Here is a 19,405-nt window from a genome sequence, read left to right as displayed (position 1 = left end):
AGAAAATGTAGTTGGTCATGGAGTTGAGGCATTTGAGGAGCTGGATGACAGGGGAAGGATCTGAAGTAGGGTTGCCAGCTTAAAAAAAAAAACAAAAACAGGACACCCAGTTAAATCTGAATTTCAGATAAACAACAAACATTCTTTTTTAGTTTAAGGATGCCCCAGATTTTGCATAGACATATTTTTATTTGCTAATTTGGTATCTTTATTTGTATTTATGTTTGCTAAATATGGCAACTCTAATCCAAGGGACCAAGTTGATTAGTGAAATATCTGGACAATCAGTTGGCAATTGCAAAGGCTGGGAAGAGAGGGAGAAGCTCCAAGAGATGAAGATTGGGATAGTAGGCGAGGAAGGCTTGGGGCAAATGTTGGAAGAGCCTACAACAGCAGGTTTTTTTTTTTTTTTTTTTTTTTGTGGTATGCGGGCCTCTCACTGTTGTGGCCTCTCCCGTTGCGGAGCACAGGCTCCGGATGTGCAGGCTCAGCGGCCATGGCTCACGGGTCCAGCCAATCCATGGCATGTGGGATCTTCCCAGACCGGGACACGAACCCGTGTCCCCTGCATTGGCAGGCGGACTCTCAACCACTGCGCCACCAGGGAAGCCCAACAGCAGCAGGTTTTTTTAGAGGACTCAATTTTGTAGCCTCGAGTAAAGAAATCATTACAAATACATAGTCACTGTGGGCATAATATAGGGTGATTTGAGTTCTTTATATTTCATTTCTCACGATGTAAACATTTAAGAACTTCCCTGAGCCATGTGATTATTCCCAGGCTAACATATGACCCTGAGTAATGGCTTCAAGAACCTGTTCCCTTCAGGGACTCCCAAATGATGACACTTTCTGACTGGACCTCTCAAAAACATAAGGTCGTAGATTCTCACCCCTGATGACCCTGAGACATCTCTAATAGAGCCACCCTGTGAAATCTTCCTCAAAGAAATAGAAGAGAAATGGTACTTCCATGACAACTGAAGTTCTCAGAAACACAGGGGAATGAGAAAAGGCAAAGCTAATGTCCACACATACATGGAAAGCAAGTAGTCCCCGAAAACTCAGAAATAAGGGTGGGTGTCCTCAGAGTTAAACTAGCAAAACCTACCCTAAAGAGCGTGATTTGTCACTTGGGGGGTAAACCAAGTGATGACTTATAATGTGTAACTAAAGCATTAGACAGCAACCAAAAAATTCAATCAACATGATGTGCGGGTGACCTCAAGGAGGTAGACATGGAATGTGAGGGTGATTTAGTTGTGTGACTATAACAGAATTCATCAAATGTGGAAGCCTGGGTAAATAAATTCAGAAGGAAAAGCTGATAGTGTCTGTCAAAGCAATGTCCTAAAAGTGCAGATCTTGGCTAAGCAGGACAGAAGCATTACCATTTATTTGGCTAGTAAACTCTCCATGAACCTTTCCAATAAGGTGAAAATGTGCTGGTCAGGCCAACCTGAGCACTCAGGTCACTGTAAATCAATAGCCCTACATTCTGGCTTGTGTACCTTAGTCTCTGTGAGTTTAGTTAAAGGTGAGTCCACCCCTGAGAGGCAGATCCACTCTCATCACATTAATAAGCCAATCAGGTTTCACAGTCTAAAACACTGAAGACCAGCTTCTGAGCTGCGGTGAATGGCCCAAGGAAAGCCTTTGGTGACCTGTCCAGACAGCCAGCCTTCCCGGGCAATGCCTCAGAGTTCATTGCTTACCTCCTTCAAACAGAAATGCACAGTGTTCCTAGGTTAAAAGAAATCCTTTAAACTCGCATAATATGGTCTTCCCATCACATTGCTTAATTCTCCTCCATTCCTGGCCAGCAACCAGGTAATATACATGGTAGATTACCTTGTAGTTCTGAATCTATTAATAGAGTTAACATTCCTGTGCTCTGACTACTGTATTAGCCCAGCTGAAACAGACATTATCAATTATCCATAGCCTCATCTCTGTTTCATTTGTAAATGCTCAGGACCCAAACTGTAATTTTTTGGATTCAGTGAACCACTTCTTCCCACATACCTTACACTACATAAAAGTTTCTGTTAGGTTGAGGCAGATCTCTTAACTATGAATGGCTCTTGTCAGAAACTATAGAATTGCAACAGCAGGGCAATGGGGAGCAGTTAGAGAAGTATCTTTGATTTTTGAGGCTTAAGTTCCTTAGTTATTGCAGGCAGACACTGAGCCATAAAAAAGGTATGGGGATGCTTTAGGTGAAAGAACAAATTCCTATTAAGTAATAGATTGTTGCTGGCAGCGAGGTAACACATCTCTAACAGTCATCTCTAAACTCTTCTAACTCTTGATCTTCACACTTGGCCCAACCTCCTAAGACATAGAGGCTTTATACCTTACGTACACACTGAAAAATAAAGTTCAAGTTTACCAATAACTCAAGTCACATAGTAGTAGTAATAATAATAATTAGTAACATTTACTAAACATTTATAATGTGGCAGATACTCTGCTAAGTTCTTTACATCTATGTCCTGACATGTTCATACCTAAAATAATCAAGGATTGCCACCATGGATCTGTTTGGAACTCTTCAGCTCCAATCTGTAATCTCTGTCAGAACTGGTTTTTTAGCTTTATAATTTCATCCTAAAATAGTCTGATCATCTACTCTGAGAGTCAATAACCTTAGGCTCCATGGATGTAGAAGGGGAGTATGAAGGATGACAGCTTTCTCCTTCTTTTAACCTATCATCCTTCTAGTCAATATCTAATCAAAATCACTGCAAGCATATAAAAATAGCATGACTACTCCACTCCGTCTCTTTGGTAAAATGTTTTATCTCTTATTTGATTTCAATTAGTATTACATATTTCAAAACTATAAATAAGTAAAGATGGTAATATTTTTAAAATCTATATACTCATCACCCAGAATTAATAAACGTTAACATTTGATATTCTCATTTTTTTAAAAAATATTAAAGATACAGTAGAAGCTCACTATATATTGTTTAAATTTTCTTTACGTATTTCTATACTTTAAAAAATTTACATATTACCAAATAATATGCAAAATAGTGTTTGTTTATAAAAGTAGATAATGATATTATACCTATGTACGGCTCCACAACTTTTCTTTCCACTCAACATTATTTTGTGGGCTGTATCTATGCTGAGTTATATAAAGTTCATTAATCTGAAAATGTTCAATTATATGAATATGCCACTATCATATATCTATTTGTCAGTTTGATTGCTGATGGTATATTGAGGTTGCTTTCAATTTTGGGTGATTACAAGCAGAACAGCGGTGAAGATATGCAAGAATTTCTCTAATGTATCTTCCTACAAGCAGAATTGCTAGGTCATTGGTATGTATGTCTTCAGCTAGTTTTGTGAAGCTTAACTGAGTTAATATATTAAAGTGATTAGCAATGCTTGGCAGGGGAGAAGCAACTGTTAAACATTTAGGGTATAGTGGCTATAGATGTTTTATATTTTGATGCAAACTAACAATTTTTTTTTAGCATCTTGTTTCAGAGAATTCCTTCCCTACTATGTTGTAAAGATATTTTTCCACATTTTTTGTTAAGTCTTTGAACGTTTCTTTTCACTTTGAGATTTTTTAATTCATATGGAATTTGTTGTATGTGTGCTGTGACCCCAAATAGTAAATTTTCATTAAGGATAAGCAATCGTCTCAACACCATCTTATCCCCAACTGATTGGCAGTGCTACCTTCAACTTACTCCAAGATTCCACATACCTGTGAGTGTCTTTCTGAGCTGTCTATCCTATACCACTAGAATAAATGTTTAGGTTTTTAATCACAGTGAGCCTCAGTTTCATTAATAAAATGGAGATAAAATTGTACCTATTTCATAGATGGCTGTGAGAATTAAATTAAATTAACATACCCAGAGTGCTTAGAATAGTGTCTGGTATATAGTAAGTAAAATATACAGCTAGCTATTGTAATGGTTAATTTTATGTATCAATTTGACTAAGCCATGCAGGGCATGCAGACAACTGGTCAAACATTGTTGTAGACGTATATATGAGAGTGTTTTCACACAAGATTAACATATAAACTGGTAAATTGGGTTAAGCGTATTGCCCTTCCTAACGTGGGTGGCCCTCACCCAATCAACTGAAGACCTGAATAGGCTGAAAAGGCTGCATAAAAAGGAACTTCTTCTGCCTGACTGCATGAGCTGGGTATCCATCTTTTCCTGTGCCGAGACTGGAACTTACACCATCAGCTCTCTTGTCTCTCAGGCCTTTGGATGCTGAATGGAACTACACCACTGACTCTCCTAGGTTTCCAGCTTGCTAACTGCAAATCTTGGGACTTCTCAGCCTCCATAATTGCGTGAGCCAATTCACTGTAATGATTCACTGTAATGAATTCACTGTAATGCAATTCACTGTAATGAATTCACTGTAATGTAATTCACTGTAATGATCCTCTTCTCTTTCTTCTTTTTCTTCTTCCTGCTCCCAACCCTAAGTTTAGTTTATTTACTTTTTGATTTTTGATAGAAGAAATTTTCTATCTTGTACAAAATTTTCCTCACTTCCTTAGACCTTCACTTTTTCATATGACTTTTGGAATCAGCTTTTCAAATTCCTCAGAAGGTCCCTGAGGATTTGAATTAGAAATGCAGTGAGTTCACAGAATTGGGAGAATTGAGATCTCACAAGACTGAGTCTGACCTTCATGAGCCTTTTATATCTGTCCCCCCTCTTTTTTTGTCTTCTTTTTTCCAATTAAATATTTTAATTTTCCACACGATGAACTTAGATAGTTTTCATAAGGTTAATTCCTAGTTACTATTTTTTTTTTAGTATAACAATTTTATTGTACAAATTCAGTTTCAATCTGTTACAGCATTGGGATTCTGTCAAGTTTTATACATGGATCTTGCATTCAAACGTGCTCTATTTTTTATTAGTATTAATAATTTCTTTGTATGGTACCTTGAATGTTCTGTGTACACACTGTTCAGACTGCAATCTATAACCAGGATTGTCTTTTTTTAATCCTTGTATATTTTTATTATTCTTATCTTTTGTATTGTTTAAGACTTACAGTAAAACTTTTATACTGGCTTATTATTAATGTCCTAGTGTTCTGAGACACAGGAATATATAATGGTATCAGGATAACGTTTGCCTTCACTGTCTGTAGGAACATGCTATAAGAAATACGTCTGTGGCCATTTACCTAGTTAATTGCTCTGATCTAAAAGAATCAAGAGGGCCAAATGCTTATAGGCTGGTCTAGGTCCCTAAGGTGCCAGGAAGACTGAAGCCCTACTTCCCTAAGTATTTACATTTCAAATAATATAAATGCCAGACCTTGAACACATCTCCAGATCTTAAAAGCCAGAGACATCAGCCATTTATCAGGCCCTTAGAAAAATACATTTACATTTTAAAAGGTTAGACTGAGAACCCAGGATCATTTCTATCCCCTCTCAAATAAGTAAAAACACATGTGTTTCTTCTCTTTCACGAGGCAAGGAGGTGGCTGTCTCTTTCCTCTACATAAAAAAGATTAAATTCTTTGTTCTCCAACCCTCGCCTATGGAGTGTCAGGCTACTCATGTAGGTTTGTCCACCTGGCTTTCATTGTGTTAAAACGAGGGTAAGGCCTGGAATGAAGGGGGTAGGAGAAGTGATGTGCCTATTATTTACTAAAGACAACTAATAATAAATCTATCTCTCATTCAGAATGCCTCATAGGCCATTCAGTATAAAATTAATGAACATGAATATTAAAAACTCACATTAGATTTTTCTAATGTTAAACATTTCTGCCTTCCTGAGACAAACCCTAATTAATGATAATATATCTAATTTTAAACATTTTTAATGATGGATGTACCAACATTATATTTTGAACTTCTGCATCAATGTTCATATGGAGACTCTTGTGATTTTATTACCTTTTTCTATCAAGTTTGGTATTATAGTTATATGAGCTTAATAACTGGGTGGGTAGTTCTAGCTTCTTTCTCTGTGACAGCTTGCACAAAATAAAAATCATCTGTCCCCCTCTTCAATAAATGGTGCTGGGAAAACTGGACAGCTACATGTAAAAGTATGAGATTAGATCACTCCCTAACACCATACACACAAAAAAACTCAAAGTGGATTAAAGACCTAAATGTAAGGCCAGAAACTATCAAACTCTTAGAGGAAAACATAGGCAGAACACTCTATGACATAAATCACAGCAAGATCCTTTTTGACCCACCTCCTAGAGAAATGGAAATAAAAACAAAAATAAACAAATGGGACCTAATGAAACTTCAAAGCTTTTGCACAGCAAAGGAAACCGTAAACAAGACGAAAAGACAACCCTCAGAATGGGAGAAAATATTTGCAAATGAAGCAACTGACAAAGGATTAATCTCCAAAATTTACAAGCAGCTCGTGCAGCTCAATAACAAAAAAACAAACAACCCAATCCAAAAATGGGCAGAAGACCTAAATAGACACTTCTCCAAAGAAGATATACAGACTGCCAACAAACACATGAAAGAATGCTCAACATCATTAATCATTAGAGAAATGCAAATCAAAACTACAATGAGATATCATCTCATACCAGTCAGAATGGCCATCATCAAAAAATCTAGAAACAATAAATGCTGGAGAGGGTGTGGAGAACAGGGAACACTCTTGCACTGCTGGTGGGAATGTGAATTAGTACAGCCACTATGGAGAACAGTATGGAGGTTCCTTAAAAAACTACAAATAGAACTACCATATGACCCAGCAATCCCACTACTGGGCACATACCTTGAGAAAAACATAATTCAAAAAGAGTCATGTACCAAAATGTTCATTGCAGCTCTATTTACAATAGCCAGGAGATGGAAACAACCTAAGTGCCCATCTTCAGATGAATGGATAAAGAAGATGTGGCACATATATACAATGGAATATTACTCAGCCATAAAAAGAAACGAAATTGAGCTATTTGTAGTGAGGTGGATAGACCTAGAGTCTGTCATACAGAGTGAAGTAAGTCAGAAAGAGAAAGACAAATACCGTATGCTAACACATATATATGGAATTTAAGAAAAAAATGTCATGAAGAACCTAGGGGTAAGACAGGAATAAAGACACAGACCTACTAGAGAATGGACTTGAGGATGTGGGGAGGGGGAAGGGTGAGCTGTGACAAAGCGAGAGAGAGGCATGGACATATATACACTACCAAACGTAAGGTAGATAGCTAGTGGGAAGCAGCCGCATAGCACATGGAGATCAGCTCGGTGCTGTGTGACCGCCTGGAGGGGTGGGATACGGAGGGTGGGAGGGAGGGAGACGCAAGAGGGAAGAGACATGGGAACATATGTATATGTATAACTGATTCACTTTGTTATAAAGCAGAAAACAGCACACCATTGTAAAGCAATTATACCCCAATAAAGACGTTAAAAAAAAAAGTCATCTGTCCCTTGAAGGATTATTTAATATATTCTGTAATACCATCGGGGCCTGGTGTCTTGATGCGGGAGGGGAAAGGGCAACTGGTTCAAAATCTTTAGTGCTTTATAGTTTATTTCTTCTCAAGTCAATTTTTATCATTTATAATTTCCAAATGAACTGTATCCTTCATTTATGCTTTGAAAATTAAGTTATATAGTAGGTCCTAACACTGATATTAATTATCCTTTGTAGACTTTCAACTTTAGTACACAAGCATTTTCCTGGCTTTGCATTAAGTTTTGTATCTGGGGCCTTCCCCTTTTTGCTTTTAAGCTCAGACTTACTGATTGATTGATTATATTTTATCCAGTATGAATGATATTTCTTATATTAGCTCACTCTTTCATATTGACCAGAAAACTGCACTTCATTTTTCTCTCTCAGTGACTGTTTTTACCCTTTTCTAAGCTCTTTATTCCAATTTTTGATGCATTAATGTGAGGATATACTTTTGTAAGTACTATCAAATACAATCCAGCACTTTTTCATCTGTATTTTACAGGTTGTCATATTGTAGCCAAGTTATCAGGACTATCTGATGACATCAAATTGTGAGGCAGAAAACGTTTATAAACATGTATTTATTTAGTGTATTTTGTCATAAAACTAGACTGTAATTTTCCACTAACAGATGGCGTCTAAGATTGCAGACATTCCACAATTCCTTAGTCAAAGGAAAGAGGAAGGAAACTGACATTTACATTTGCTAGAAATTAAATAATTAATCAGCCACATGAAAAATACAGAGAAATGAACAATATGCATCAGGCTGCTCTCATTCTGCTCTAAAAACTTAGGTCTCAGCTACAGAGTTCATCTGAACTTTTACTATACAAAGCAGAATTTAAAATTTCCAATTGTCTCCTTAAGGCAGTCACCATTATATTTCAGCCTGCTCCCAACACGACAGTCTTCAACCAAGTCAAACAAAATGTTTTACCCAGACCAGCTGATGAGCACATTTTAACATGGTCCTTCTGCTTTGGCCCCTCCTTGCCAGTAGTCAAATTCCTTGAATTTTGAGCAATCATCCAAATTTTGTTGATAGATAAAATGCGAGTCTCATTTTGCTACTGAATTAATTACTATCTTATTTTTCAAGACTGCCATATGGTCTATAATAATATTCACATATAAGGATGAATAGAATCTTACATCTAATAATTACTCAACATTTTTTCGGAAGAGAATATTTAGGCCAAGAAAGGCTAAATAACTTGCACTAGGAAACATACATGTAGATAATGTTAGAGCAGGCCTTGAGCTTAATTCTACTTACTCCTAGTCCTGTGTTTTTTCCACTGTTTCATGTTTTCCCTTCTTTCCTTTTTCCCTTTTTTAACTTCAGCATCCTGAATCACCTAGAAAATAGTACAAGATGCTCATGAGAATTAAGAGCCATACTTATTTGTCATAAGCCACCAATCTTTCTAAAAAACTGAAATAGGGCTTCCCTGGTGGCACAGTGGTTGAGAGTCCGCCCGCTGATGCAGGGGACACGGGTTCGTGCCCCGGTCCGCGAGGATCCCACATGCCGCGGAGCGTCTGGGCCCGTGAGCCGTGGCCGCTGAGACTGCGCGTCCGGAGCCTGTGCTCCACAACGGGAGAGGCCACAACAGTGAGAGGCCCGCGTAATGCAAAAAAAAAAAAAAAAAAAAAAAAAAAAAACTGAAATAAAGGCTTATATTGCAGCTTTCAACTAAAGTAGTGCAAACGGCCTGGCTAGACTAGTAGATTTATGGTTCCTTATAATTTTCTGTTATAAACGAGTTAAAATGATTGCTGCTAAATAATGCACAGACATGTTACAAAAACAAAAAACCCTTAAATTCAATACAATTACACCTATTACAAAATCAATTCCAAAAGGAGTCATTTTAAGGATAATCTGAAATCTCAGAAATTATGGTTAGTATGGTAAGGAGAAGGGGGTCAGATACCTAACATTATTTTAGTGCCTATGTTGAATGGTAATAGAGATGGAGATAGGAGAATGGTAAGCATTGTCCATCATTTATCTTAATGAACCTTTAAACAAAAGGGAATTGCTAGAACTTCACTAGCTAGTTACTTTGACTTAATTTTTAAAACATCAGCACATATTCTTAAATATAAGCAAGCATTCTTAACCTTGTAGCCAAGGCAAATTTGATAAAAATGTCACAGCATAGGGCCATACTATAAGATTCTAAAGAATAACTCATACTGGGCATTACAAACTTTTCTCAATAATTCTGAAAAAAATGGCATATAGTTTGTTCGTGATTGTAGAATTTGAAATTTAAAAAATCTTTCAGTTCCACTTTTGTTTCTATAGATATTTTTATGATATTTTGATCTGGCGCAGTTGCTTTATTTGCACTTGAAGAATTTATCAACATTGTTACCGATCTGGTAACATTTGGGGGTTTTGCCAGTTATGTCATCACTTCTGAATTCCTCACCAATCAAAGCATTTCCAAAGGCTCTGGGGCAGTGCTGATCATTTACAGCATTTATTTATCAGCTAGGCATTGTTTTTAGAAAACTAGGCTACTCTGAGTCTTTTGTAGTAAACATGAGCTCTGCACCTTTCACAATCCACAGGAACAAACTGAAACATCGAAGTAACTTAGAATGCTATAGATATGAGAACAGAGAAGAGGAACTGAGCAATGTGATCTGGTGGAAGAACACTGGGCTGAAATCTATTAGACCATGTCTAAGACCTAACTATCATTGAAAACCAAATGAAATAGAGATTAAAAAAAAATAGAAAAGATCAATGAAACTAAAAGCCAGTTTTGAAAAGATAAATAAAATTGATAAACCTTTAGCCAGACTCAACAAGAAAAAAAGAGAGAGGGCCCAAATCAGTAAAATCAGAAATGAAAACAGAGAAGTTACAACCAACACAACAGAAATACAAAGGATTGTAAGAGACTACTATGAGCAACTATATGCCAACAAAATGGACAACCTAGAGGAAATGGACAAATTCTTATAAAGACTGTGGCTTCTGTCTTGGATACGGTCTTTTTTCCTCCTCCCTCTCGCTCATATCACTTTGGAAAAAGCAAGTTCCCAGGTTGTGATCAACCCTGTGGAGACGCACACATGAAACCAAAGCCTCCAGCCAACAGCCAGCAAGGAAGTGAGGCATGCCAATATCCACTGCAGTGATCATGCACACAGACTCACCAGCTCCAGTTGAGTGATGAGAACCACAGCCCCAGTCAACAGCTTCCCTAAAACTTTGTGAGAGAATCTGAGCCAGAACCATCTGGTTCAGCCATGGCCAGATTTCTGCCCCTCAAAAACTGTGAGATAATAAATGTTTATTGTTTTAAATTGCTAAATTTGGGGGTCAATTTGTTGCACAGCAATGGATAACTAAAACAGTTCCTTAAGTCTTTGTTCTTTCAGATGAATTGTCTCGGAGGAATCTCAACAAACCTATAGATGCTTTTTTTTTTTCTTTCAGTTTTTGCTTTCAGTCTCCAAGGGCCAAACCACTTCCATACTCCCTCTTAAACTACTACCAGAATTAGAGAAGATGGAAGGTCATAGAAAAAAAGAAAGCAGGAAAGATAATTCGTTTGCCAAGTAATTCTGGTCCTAACTCAGAAAATACATCAACCCAGAACATCAAAGTACAACCAAAGTTTAATACAACCACATGATGTGACCTTCTTAACAAAATGACAAATGAAACCCTAACTCCATGACTAACCTAAATTTTAGAGTGAGATAAAATGCAATGGCAAATTAACTGCTGTACTCTTGGAACTGTTAAAAGCACTTAAATTTTTCAAAAGAATAGTGTTCCATAAAACCAACAGGACCCTCCTAAAACACTAAATGAATTGAAGTGAAAAGGTTAGACAGTTAAGAGGTTCTTATTGCATGGAAATAAACCGAGATCAGGCTTTGGAGAGGGAAAAGGTGATTGTATCTGGAATTTTTCATGTATAGTTTCTGATAATCTTCTAAAAGCTTTGAAAGTTATTGTGCTTCCATAGAAACTATCTTCAACGTGTTTGACTACATATATTTCAGGAGAAACTGTAACATGATTATATAGCGGTGCTATATGTTAATTCATCTGTCTTCAGTTGGACACATTCTACCATCAAATGAAGCAAATCAGACCAAAGTGGAAGGCAATTGTTAGCACATAGTTTATGGAACTATCATTTGACCACCTTCCACCTATATTACAATTTTTAAGTTATGGAAAAATATGAGCCTCTGTAGAAGTCATAAGACACACACATCAAAAAGTCTGTGTATTTCTTATTTAAAGGCTGACAAAAATGTAAAGAACATTTTACTGATTTATTTTAGCATGATTATTATCTTCATTTTCTTTCTTGGTGGTGGGGGATGGGTAGTGAATAGGAAGGATGCAAAAGGAGTGACATTTAAGGTAGGGTTTATTGTATTTCAGGGCTGAATGAGAAACAATGTCACACATTAAAAGTGCAAAGGCGGGCTTCCCTGGTGGCGCAGTGGTTGAGAGTCTGCCTGCCGATGCAGGGGACACGGATTCATGCCCCGGTCTGGGAAGATCCCACATGCCGCGGAGCAGGCGGGCCCGTGAGCCATGGCCGCTGAGCCTGCGCGTCTAGAGCCTGTGCAACTGCAAAGGCATCTAAGTTTAAGACAGGCTTATATAAAATGGGGAGGATTCTGAAGATGGGTCATAACATATGCTGCTTTACAAAGACCTCAGGTCTATTTTTCAAAGGCCTTTATTTTGGAGGAAGAAGAAAGAAAATGGAGAAGATTGCCCATGGGGGAGAGAGCGATTCTGGACCTGGAAGGATTTACCTTGAAAAAGGGTAAATATCTCTGTGTATGAATAGGAGCTGTTTAAACAGTATTAAGAATATTGATTAAAGGTCCACACCTTAGTGAAGTTCTGTGTTAACTTGTAGACTTTTATCTTGTAAAGATACATATCATTTCTGTTTGATGGAAAAGAAATCCCCAAAAGTTATTCTTTACTACCCTCAGACAACATTAACCAGTTCTGTGTCTAAGATGCATTTATTAAATTGCCTATGAATACCTGCGTCTCAAATGCTCTTTGGACCAGTTTAACATCTTACTGATTCCCTTCTTAATTAATGTGTTAAATGAAAGAAATGTTTAACATGTGTTAATTTTGTATTTAAATGAAAGTCATGACTAATGGCTAATAGCTTCTAGTAATAATAATAATACCACTGCCTTATTATAAATGTATCATCACAAGCAATTCCTTTCTTCTCAGTCATTCACATGATGCTTTCTTCATATTTAGAATGTAAAGTATTTGAGGAGCTCTGCCCATGAGTAAAATGTTTTGTAAACTAAACTTACATGTTCAACCTTACAAAGCTTTTCAAGCCCTGGGAAAAGTAGGCTCACTGTTCATAATTTATTTTGACATGAATAAATGACAAATTGTTTCCAAGTGAACCAGTAGTTAAGGGACCAAAAAATTAGACATGGTCTATTGCTTGGTCTGCAGCAAGGGGCAATCTGACTCTCCAGGGGATATTTGGCATCACCTGATGACATGTTTGGTTCCCAAAACTAGGGGGAAGGTGCTACTGGCATCTTGTGATCAGAGGCCAGGGATGCTGCTGAAGAGCCTACATTGCACGAGACAGGTCCAACAACAAAGAACTAGCCAGCTCAAAATATTAGTAGTACTAAGCTTAAGAAACACGGTCTACAGTAGAAAAATTAGTTGAGGAATTATCAGGCGAAAACAAAGGGGAAGACAATGACAGAAGAAATGTAATTTTCTCCAATAAAAAATATGTATAAGAATATATTAGCTTAAGAAATAACAGTATAGAAATTACCTTTGAAACTCACTCTGTTTCAGGTAATATAACTTGTGATTCATTTCAGAATAAGTGTAGAACATTAAGAATAGCAAATTCTTTTCACTTCTCACAATAACTTTGGCCAAATGGTGAATTATACAGCAATTCAACTAAAGTAAAATTGCTCTTAGGTTTATGGGCTACGTTAACTCTCAAAAGAAATGAAATATTTCATAGATTTAATTTCATCTTTGGTCATTAACCACAAGAATTTTGGGACAAAGTGTCTATTTTTCCCCTGGAAAGTATGTGTCCATGAGTATACCTGTACACTGTACATTATATTTCCTTTCAACATTCACTACTGGAATTGAGTAATTATTTCATTTACAGAATTATTTTTTTTTACCAGGGTTTTCACTGTAAAAAGAATCCTACTAGGCTCTTCTCTTTGGACAAACCAACAAAATCCTCACCCTTTCAAAAGCTATGCAGATCCCACCATATCCAACTGTAAATCTTACTCACCTTTGATACATACACCTGACTTTATAGGAATATGTTCAGAGATTCATGAGCATGTCATTTTTAAGAAAGGAAACAAAAATCTCTACGCCTAGTACAACTTAATGGGACAGAGACTCAAAATCTGTAGAAGTACAATTATAGGCAGAAACAGACCTTCAATCCTTAGGGGGAAACTTCGTGATACATATAAGTGGCAGGATATATTTTCCTTATGTGTCAGAAGAATATTAAAAAAGAATTCCCCATAATTTCCCATAATTCTAGCCTAAAGGGAGAAGAGTTGTTAACATGATAAAATTAATCATTCTAGCCTTTTGAGAAACATACTACTAAAACCACAGCTTATAAACTACCTCTCGAGAGAGCTTCAAGATGGCGGAGGGGTAAGATGTGGAGATCACCTTCCTCCCCACAAATACATCAAAAATACATCTACATGTGGAACAACTCCTACAGAACACCAACTGAACACTGGCAGAAGACCTCAGACTTCTCAAAAGGCAAGAACTCCCCCCAAGTACCTGGGTAGGGCAAAAGAAAAAACAGACAAAAGATTAGGGACAGGGCCTGCACCTCTGGGAGGGAGCTGTGAAGGATGAAATGTTTCCACACACTAGGAAGCACCTTCACTGCTGGGGACAGTGGTGGGGGAAGCTTCTGAGTCATGGAGGAGAATGCAGCAACAGGGGTGCAGAGGGCAAAGCGGAGAGATTCCCACACGGAGGATTGGTTTCGACCAGCACTCACCAGCCCGAGAGGCTTGTCTGCTCACCTGCCGGAACAGGCGGGGGCTGGGAGCTGAGGCTCGGGCTTCGGAGGTCAGATCCCACGGAGAGGACTGGGGTTGGCTGCGTGAACACAGCCTGAAGGGGGCTAGTGCGCCACAGCTAGCTGGCAGGGAGTCCAGGAAAAAGTCTGAGCCTGCCTAAGAGGCAAGAGACCATTGTTCAGGGGTGCGTGAGGAGAGGAGATTCAGAGCACCGCCTATACGAGATGGGCGCAGGCTGGCTATCAGCGCGGACACCAGAGATGGGCATGAAATGCTAACGCTGCTGCTGCTGCAGCCACCAAGAAGCCTGTGTGCAAGCACAGGTCACTATCCACACCTCCCCTCCCGGGGGGCCTGTGCACCCCACCACTGCCAAAGTCCCGTGATCCAAGGACAACTTCCCCAGGAGAACACACTGCGCACACCAGGCTGTGGCAATGTCACACTGGCCTCTGCTGCCGTAGGCTCCCCCCGCCTGAGTGAGCCAGAGCCCCTAATCAGCTGTTCCTTTAACCCCTTCCTGTCTGGGTGAAGAACATATGCCAGAGGGTGACCTACAGGCAGAGGTGGGGCTAAATCCAAAGCTGAGCCCCAGGAGCTGTGCGAACAAAGAAGAGAAAGGGAAATTTCTCTGTGCAGCCTCAGGAGCTGTGGATTAAATCTCCACTATCAACTTGATGTATCCTGCATCTGTGGAACACCTGAAGAGACAACAAATCATGCACAAATTGAGACGGTGGACTTTGGGAGCAATTCTAGACTTGGGGTTTGCTGTATGTAACTGACAAGTTTCTGATTTTTATATTTATCTTATTATAGTTTTCAGTGCTTTTGTTTGGTGGATTTGTTTATTCATTTGGTTGCTCCATTTTTTTAAATTACTTTTAAATTTTTTTAAATTTTAATAACATTTTTTAATTTTAATAACTTTTATTTTATTTCTTTACTGTTTTCTTTCTTTCTTTTTCTTTTCTCCCTTTTCTTCTGAGCTGTGTGGTTGAAAGGGTCTTGGTGCTCTGGCCAGGTGTCAGGTCTGAGCCTCTGCATTGCGAGAGCCAAGTTCAGGACACTTGATCACCAGAGACTGCCCAGCACCATGTAATATCAATCAGTGAGAACTCTCCCAAAGATTTCCATCTCAACACTAAGACCCAGTTCCACTCAATGACCAGCAATCTCCAGTGCTGTACACCCCGTGAAAAACTACTAGCAAGATAGGAACACAACACCCCCATTAGCAGAGAGGCTGCATAAAATCATAATAAGTTCACAGACACCCTAACACACATCACCAGACGCAGTCATGACCACCAGAAAGACAAGATCCAGCCTCATCCACCAGAATACATGCACCAAGTCCCCTCCACCAGGAAGCCTACACAACCCACTGAACCAAACAACGCACTAGGGGTAAACACCAAAAACAATGGGAACTACGAACCTGCAGCCTATGAAAAGGAGACCCCAAACACAGTAAGTTAAACAAAATGAGAAGATAAAGAAATACACAGGAGAAGAAGGAGCAAAGTAAAAACACACCAGACCAAACAAATGAAGAGATAGGCAATCTACGTGGAAAAGAATTCAGAGTAATGATAGTAAAGATGATAGAAAATCTTGGAAATAGAATGGAGAAAAAACAAGGAATCTTTAACAAGGACCTAGAAGAACTAAGAGCAAAAAACAATGATGAACAACACAATAAATGAATTTAAAAATTCCCTAGAAGGAATCAATAGCACAGTAATGCAGGCAGAAGAACGGAGAAGTGACCTGGAAGATAAAATAGTGGAAATAACTACTGCAGAGCAGAATAAGAAAAAAGAATGAAAAGAATTAAGGACAGTCTCAGACACTTCTGGGACAATATTAAATGCACCAACATCCGAATTATAGGGGTCCCAGAAGAAGAAGAGAAAAAGAAAAGGACTAAGAAAATATTTGAAGAGATTATAGTTGAAAAGTTCCCTAATATGGGAAAGGAAACAGTTAATCAAGTCCAGGAAGCACAGAGAGTCCCATACAGGATAAATCCAAGGAGAAACATGCCAAGACACATATGAAACAAACTATCAAAAATTAAATACAAAGAAAAAATATTAAAAGCAGCAAAGGAAAAACAACAAATAACACACAAGGGAATCCCCATAAGGTTAACAGCTGATCTTTCAGCAGAAACTCTGCAAACCAGAAGGGAGTGGCAGGACATATTTAAAGTTATGAAGGAGAAACACAACCAGGATTACTTTACCCAGCAAGGATCTCATTCAGATTTGACAGAGAAATGAAAACCTTTACAGAAAAAGCAAAAGCTAAGAGAATTCAGCACCACCAAACCAGCTTTACAACAAATGCTAAAGGAACTTCTCTAGGCACAAAACACAAGAGAAGGAAAAGACCTACAATAACAAACCCAAAACAATTAAGAAAATGGGAATAGGAACATACATATACCTTAAATGTAAATGGATTAAATGCTCCAACCAAAAGACATACACTGGCTGAATGGACACAAAAATAAGACTCATATATATGCAGTATACAAGACACCCACTCAGACCTAGGAACACATACAGCCTAAAAGTGAGGGGATGGAAAAAGATATTCCATGCAAATGGAAATCAAAAGAAACCTGGAGTGGCAATTCTCATATCAGATAAAATGGACTTTAAAATAAAGACTATTACAAGAGCTAAAGGAGGACACAACATAATGATCAAGGGATCAATCCAAGAAGAAGATATTACAACTGTAAATATTTATGCATCCAACATAGGAGCACGTCAAAACATAAGGCAAATGCTAACAGCCATAAAAGGGGAAATCGACAGTAACACAATCATAGTAGGGGACTTTAACACCCAACTTTCACCAATGGACAGATCATCCAAAGTGATTATAAATAAGGCAAGACAAGCTTTAAATGACACATAAACAAGATGGACTTAATTGATATTTAAAGGATATTCCATCCAAACACAACAGAATACACATTCTTCTCAAGTGTTCATGGAATATTCTCCAGGATAGATCATATCTTGGGTCACAAACCAAGGCTTGGTAAATTAAAGAACATTGAAATTGTATCAAGTATCATTTCCGACCACAATGCTATGAGTCTAGATATCAATTACAGGAAAAAAACAGTAAAAAAACCAAATACACGGAGGCTAAACAATACACTACTAAATAACCAAGAGATCACTGAAGAAATTAAAGAGGAAATCAAAAAATACCTAGAAACAAATGACAATGAAAACACGATGACCCAAAGCCTATGGGATGCAGCAAAAGCAGTTCTAAGAGGGAATTTTATAGGAATACGATACTACCTCAAGAAACAAGAAAAATCTCAAGTAAACAACCTAACCCTACACCTAAAGCAAATAGAGAAAGAACAAAAACTCCAACGTTAGCAAAGGAAAGGAATCATAAAAATCAGATCAGAAATAAATGAAAAAGAAATGAAGGAAACAAGAGCAAAGATCAACAAAACTAAAACCTGGTTCTCTAAGAAGATCAACAAAATTGATAAACCATTAGCCAGACTCATCAAGATAAAAAGGGAGACGACTCAAATCAACAGAATTAGAAATGAAAAAGAAGTAACAGCTGACACTGCAGAATTACAAAGGATCATAAGAGATTACTACATGTAACTATATGCCAATAAAATGGACAACCTGGAAGAAATGGGCAAGTACTTAGAAAAGCACAACCTTATGAGACTGAATCAGGAAGAAATAGAAAATATGAACAGACCAATCACAAGCACTGAAATTGAAACTGTGATTAAAAATCTTTGAACAAACAAAAGCCCAGGACCAGATGGCTTCACAGGCAAATTCTATCAAACATTTAGGGAAGAGCTAACACCTATCCTCAAATTCTTCCATAGTATAGCAGAGGAAGGAATACTCCAACACTCATTCTACGAGGCCACCATCACCCTGATAGCAAAACCAGAAAAAGATGTCACAAAAAAAGAAAACTACAGGCCAATACCACTGATGAACATAGATGCAAAAATCCTCAACAAAATACTAGCAAACAGAATCCAACAGCACATTAAAAGGATCATACAACATGATCAAGTGGAGTTTATCCCAGGAATGCAAGGATTCTTCAATAAATGCAAATCAATCAATGTGATACACTATATTAACAAACTGAAAGATAAAAACCTATGATCATCTCAATAGATGCAGAAAAAGCTTTTGAAAAAATTCAATGCCCATTTATGATTAAAAAAACCCTGCATAGGGCTTCCCTGGTGGCGCAGAGGTTGAGAGTCCGCCTGCCGATGCAGAGGACACGGGTTCGTGCCCCGGTCCGGGAAGATCCCACATGCCGCGGAGTGACTGGGCCCGTGAACGATGGCCGCTGAGCCTGCGCGTCCGGAGCCTGTGCTCCACAATGGGAGAGGCCACAACAGTGAGAGGCCCACATACCACAAAAAAAAAAAAAAAAAAAAAAAAAACCCTGCATAAATTAGGCATAGAAGGAACTTACCTCAACATAATAAAGGCCATATATGACAAACCCACAGCTAACATCGTTCTCAATGGTGAAAAACTGAAAGCATTTCCACTAAGATCAGGAACAAGACAAGGTTGACCACTCTCATCACTATTGCTTAACATAGTTTTGGAAGTTTTAGCCACAGCAATCAGAGATGAAAAAGAAATAAAAGAAATCCAGATCGGAAAAGAAGAAGTAAAGCTGTCACTGTTTGCAGATGACATGATACTATACCTAGAGAATCCTAAAGATACTACCAGAAAACTACTAGAGCTAATCAATGAATTTGGTAAAGTAGTAGGATACAAAATTAATA

General features: G+C 38.1%; 1 long non-coding RNA gene across 1 annotated transcript in view; it reads right to left on the bottom strand.

The window, feature by feature from the left end:
* LOC137220773 (uncharacterized) overlaps positions 1–19,405 on the bottom strand; it is a 148,995-nt gene that overhangs the window by 18,202 nt on the left and 111,388 nt on the right. Inside the window, exon 3 of the long non-coding RNA XR_010941791.1 lies at positions 8,750–8,831. This is a non-coding gene — a long non-coding RNA (uncharacterized lncRNA). The remainder of the gene's footprint in view (positions 1–8,749; positions 8,832–19,405) is intronic.

This window comes from Pseudorca crassidens, chromosome 3 (assembly GCF_039906515.1).
Source record: "Pseudorca crassidens isolate mPseCra1 chromosome 3, mPseCra1.hap1, whole genome shotgun sequence".
In the NCBI taxonomy this organism is placed as follows: Eukaryota; Metazoa; Chordata; class Mammalia; order Artiodactyla; family Delphinidae; genus Pseudorca; species Pseudorca crassidens.
The sequence above is the reverse complement of the archived record's forward strand: the minus strand, read 5'-3'. Positions and strand labels throughout refer to the sequence as shown.